This window comes from Triticum dicoccoides, chromosome 3A, assembly GCF_002162155.2.
Source record: "Triticum dicoccoides isolate Atlit2015 ecotype Zavitan chromosome 3A, WEW_v2.0, whole genome shotgun sequence".
Classification (NCBI taxonomy): Eukaryota; Viridiplantae; Streptophyta; class Magnoliopsida; order Poales; family Poaceae; genus Triticum; species Triticum dicoccoides.
The window spans coordinates 725,186,986-725,192,351 of NC_041384.1; positions in this window are offsets into that span (position 1 = coordinate 725,186,986).

A 5,366-nucleotide genomic window follows, 5' to 3' on the forward strand; every position below is an offset into this window, starting at 1 on the left:
ATTCTGAAATTCTCTTGGCCCATTCATGCACACATGTGAGTGGAGTGAGTGAGGCTAAAGTTTAGTCCCACATTGGAAGTTGAGAGAGAGTTGCACCTCTTTATAAGGTGAGCCCTTCTACCATTTGTATGAGCATGAGAAGAGGAGACCTACACGCGCGCTCCTCCTCCTCGCTTGCCTCGTCACGACGCGCCGCGCCGCGCCGCGGGTTGCGGGATTGAGCCGAGCCGAGGACAGAGCTATGCATGTTGTCTATATTTTTGCTGCATGGGAAAATTAATTAATAATTAACGGACGCGTTAATTACTGAACCGTTTCCTATTCTTTTGGATCGTGACGACTCGGACGTGGGGTTTACTCCCACGAACTACCCGGCCCGCAATATATAGTCAGGGCAGACGTCTACCCTAGCCGCTGCTTCCCTCCTTCCGGCGTGCACCGCGAGAAGGGACAGGAGGCCTCCGGAACCACGCCTCTCGTGATCCTGTACGGGAGAGGGGCGATCAGGTTTTTGGGGAGCGCACTCGCGCCACTGCTGGCAGCGACGACTTCGCGAACGACGACTTCTTCCCCGACCTCGGCAACCTCATCCTCGATGACATGGGCGACAACATCAACGCTGGCGGTGCTGCACCCGCTGCACCGTATGTGATTCTATCCTTCCTGTTCGAGATCGTGGTAGAATTCATGTTTCTAGTATGTGCCCTAGATGTGATATGTTCATCTGCTATGCTAGTTCGCCTGATTAGTTTAATCTCTGCTGCTGTGGTCATGATTTATATTCTGTTTATTCGGATTAAATCTCGTAGTAATTTGCTCATATTTCCATCAATCCAAAAACCTGAATATAGGCAATTTACTCCGAATGGTTTTGCTGCGCATCTGAAACCGCCTGCCTTTAAGGGGGCGCAATATAAGAGGTGGCGCACGAGAGCAGTCTACTGGTTTCAGACCATGGGCTGCTATGATGCCACCAAGGGCAAGCCTGAGGGCGATCTTAATCCAGCACAGCTGGAAGCTTTTGAGAAGATCGATACCCTCTTTAAAGGCGCTCTTCTGAGTGTTCTTGATGACTCCATTTTGGATTCGTATATGTCGTTTGACAACGTCAAGGACATGTGGGCTGCGCTCGAGGCCAAGTTTGGTGCCTCGGACGCCGGCAGCGAGTTGTACGTCATGGAGCAATTCTATGACTACAAGATGACTGATGAGCGCCCTGTTGTACAGCAGGCTCAGGAGATACAGTCGCTCGCAAAAGAACTTGAGTACTTCAAGTGTGTGTTACCGGACAAATTTGTTGCCGGAGGCATCATTGCCAAGCTTCCACCTTCGTGGAACAATTTTGCTACTTCCCTGAAACACAAGAGACAGGAGTTTTCCGTTGCGGATCTCATTGGTACTCTTGATGTTGAAGAGAAGGCGAGAGCAAAGGACACACGTGCTCGAGTTGCTAAGGGAGGTTCTAGTGCCCACATGGTACAGAAGAAGAACTCCCAGCCCAACAAGTACAAAAACAATAAGAACAAAACTTAGGGCAAAGGCAAGTTTGATACAAAGAACAAGCCATCACATTCTACCAACTTCAAGAAGAATTCTCATAAGAAGGGGAAGGGACTTTGCCATGTCTGCGGTGATCCTAATCACTGGGCTCCAAAGTGTCCTAACCGGTTTGAGGAGCGCGAACATGAGAAGAGCAGCAAGTCCGCTAATGTTGTCATCGGTGATACTGATATGAAGGAATCAGGGTACGGTATTTTTCCTATCATCCTTTCAGTATTTCAATCCCCTGATTGGTTAATGGACACTGGTGCCAATGTACATGTTTGTGCTGACGCCTCCATGTTTTATTCTTACCAGGCAACAGGGACTTCACCCGTGCTGATGGGGAACGGGTCACATGTCATCGTTCGAGGTGTTGGTACGGTCGATCTGAAGTTTACTTCGGGGAAGACTGTGCGTCTGAAGAACGTTCATCATGTGCCGTCCATTAATAAAAATCTCGTTAGCGGTTCCCGTTTATGTCGAGATGGTTTTAAGTTGGTTTTTGAATCCAATAAAGTTGTAATTTCTAAGTGTGGACAATTTGTTGGAAAAGGCTATGAGTGCGGAGGCTTGTTCCGCCTATCTTTGTCAGATATTTGCACTAAAGTTATTAATAATGTTTGCCACAATAATGAGTCTGATATTTGGCATTCACGACTCTGTCATATTAACTTTGGTTGCATGACGCGGTTAGCCAATATGAATTTAATTCCGAAAATCTCTACTGTCAAAGGCTCCAAGTGCCAAGTATGTGTGCAAGCTAAGCAACCTCGCAAGTCCCATAAGACTGCAGAGGCAAGAGACTTGGCGCCACTAGAGCTTATACATTCTGATCTTTGTGAGATGAATGGCGTGATGACAAAAGGTGGAAAGAGATACTTCATGACGTTGATTGATGACTCCACTAGATATTGTTATGTGTATCTTCTGAAATCAAAAGATGAGGCTTTGACTTTCTTTAAAAACTATAAAGCTGAGGCAGAGAACCAACTTGATCGAAAAATTAAACGGCTTAGGTCCGATCGTGGTGGAGAGTATTTTTCCAATGAATTTGATCTGTTTTATGCGGAACATGGTATAATCCATGAGAGGACGCCTCCCTACTCACCCCAGTCAAATGGGGTAGCCGAAAGAAAGAACCGAACTCTAACTGATATGGTTAACACCATGTTAGACACTTCGGGTCTATCCAAGGAATGGTGGGGGGAGGCGCTAATGACTGCGTGTCATGTCCTAAACCGAGTTCCCACAAAGCATAAGACCATGACTCCATTTGAGGAATGGGAAAGAAAAAGGTTGAAACTCTCTTACATACGTACTTGGGGTTGTTTGGCGAAAGTCGATATACCAATTCCCAAGAAGCGCAAGCTTGGACCAAAAACCGTGGATTGTGTTCTTCTGGGCTATGCTTTTCATAGCATCGGCTATAGATTTTTGATAATAAAATCTGAGGTATGCGGCATGCATGTTGGTACGATTATGGAATCAAATGATGCAACTTTCTTTGAGGACATATTTCCTATGAAGGATATGTCGAGTTCATCAAATCAAGAGATACCTACTCCATCTAGTGAGGAATTCACTGTAATTCCTGAACCCACCATTGCGATGGAACACGTTGAGAATCCTGTTGAGGGTAACAATGGAACTCCTGTGAGGAGTAAGAGACAGAGGACTGCTAAGTCTTTTGGTGATGATTTCATTGTGTACCTCGTGGATGACACACCCAGGACTATTTCAGAAGTCTATGCATCTCCTGATGCTGACTACTGGAAGGAAGCTGTACGTAGCGAGATGGATTCCATCTTAGCTAACGGTACCTGGGAGATCACTGACCGTCCATATGGGTGCAAACCTGTAGGATGTAAGTGGGTGTTCAAGAAGAAGCTTAGACCTAATGGTACGATTGAAAAGTACAAGGCACGGCTTGTGGCCAAGGGTTATACCCAGAAAGAAGGTGAAGACTTCTTTGATACTTACTCACCCGTGGCTAGACTGACCACAATTCGGGTGCTACAATCACTGGCTGCCTCATATGGTCTTCTCTTCATCAAATGGACGTTAAGACGGCTTTCCTTAATGGAGAGTTGAAGGAGGAAATTTACATGGATCAGCCAGATGGTTTTGTAGTACCTGGTCAGGAAGGAAAGGTGTGCAAGTTATTAAAGTCTTTATATGGCCTTAAACAAGCTCCTAAGGAGTGGCATGAGAAGTTCAGTAGAACATTAACTGCTGTCGGCTTTGTAGTAAACGATGGTGACAAGTGCGTGTACTATCGCTATGGTGGGGGCGAAGGAGTTATTCTTTGTCTGTATGTCGATGACATATTGATCTTTGGAACCAAACTTGATTTAATCAAGGAGGTTAAGGATTTCTTATCTCGCTGTTTTGAGATGAAGGATCTAGGAGTAGCTGATGTTATCTTAAACATCAAGCTGTTGTGAGATGAGAATGGTGGGATCACACTGCTTCAGTCTCATTATGTGGAAAAGGTCTTGAGTCGTTTTGGGTATAGCGACTGCACGCCTTCTCCAACTCCATATGATGCTAGTGTGTTGCTTCGAAAGAATCGACGGATTGCTAGAGATCAACTGAGGTATTCTCAGATTATTGGCTCGCTTATGTATTTGGCGAGTGCCACGAGGCCTGACATCTCTTTTGCTGTGAGCAAGCTGAGTCGGTTTGTGTCAAAACCGGGAGATGATCATTGGCATGCGCTTGAGAGAGTTATGTGCTATTTGAAAGGCACCGCGAGCTATGGGATTCACTACACCGGGTATCCGAGGGTACTGGAGGGTTATAGTGACTCAAACTGGATATCTGATGCTGATGAGATTAAGGCCACAAGTGGTTATGTTTTTACACTTGGTGGTGGCGCTGTTTCCTGGAAGTCTTGCAAGCAGACCATCTTAACGAGGTCAACTATGAAAGCAGAACTCACAGCATTAGACACTGCCACTGTTGAAGCAGAGTGGCTTCGTGAACTCTTGATGGACTTACCTATGGTTGAAAAACCAATCCCCCCTATCCTGATGAACTGTGATAATCAAACTGTGATCGTCAAGATAAACAGTTCTAAGGACAATATGAAGTCCTCAAGGCATGTGAAGAGGAGACTAAAATCTGTCAGAAAATTGAGGAACTCCGGAGTTATTGCGTTGGATTATATCCAAACGTCGAAAAACTTGGCAGATCCGTTCACAAAGGGTCTATCACGTAATGTGATAGATAATGCATCGATGGAGATGGGTTTGAGACCCATCGCATGAGTTGTCCATAGTGGTAACCCACTCTATGTGATCGGAGATCCCGTGAAGTAGAAGTGGGAGACAAGCTGTTGGTCAGCTGGGAGGAGAGTATCCCTATATTAATTATCCCACTCTGTAAAGATGCAATACTCTCCTGATCTGCATGTCAGGTTGATAATTATCTTAATGTGTTCCAAGTGGCTTATTCGGGTAAGCAGAGATGTTGTCCTGCAGAACATCTTCTGAGGAACACACCTATATGAATTTGACTGTCAACGTCGCAGTCTGTGAGAATTGGGTGTTCTCTAATAAATTCATGAAAGGCCCTGGAGTATGACGTATACGCTCCACCCGCGGGGAAGCCTTGCGGCAGCCCAGTATCGGTCAAGAATTTGTGTGAAACTAGTTTCACAGAAAACTTGTAGTTCAAGGCATAGTCCACTATTCAAGTTGTGATCTAGTGTAGCATAAATTTCTAAGTGGAAGTTCAACTTCACAGTCTCCACTAAGCACCGATATATAAAACAATGGTTTGGAACTAAATGGTGAGATGTGCCAATGAGACTTTGTGGGGGA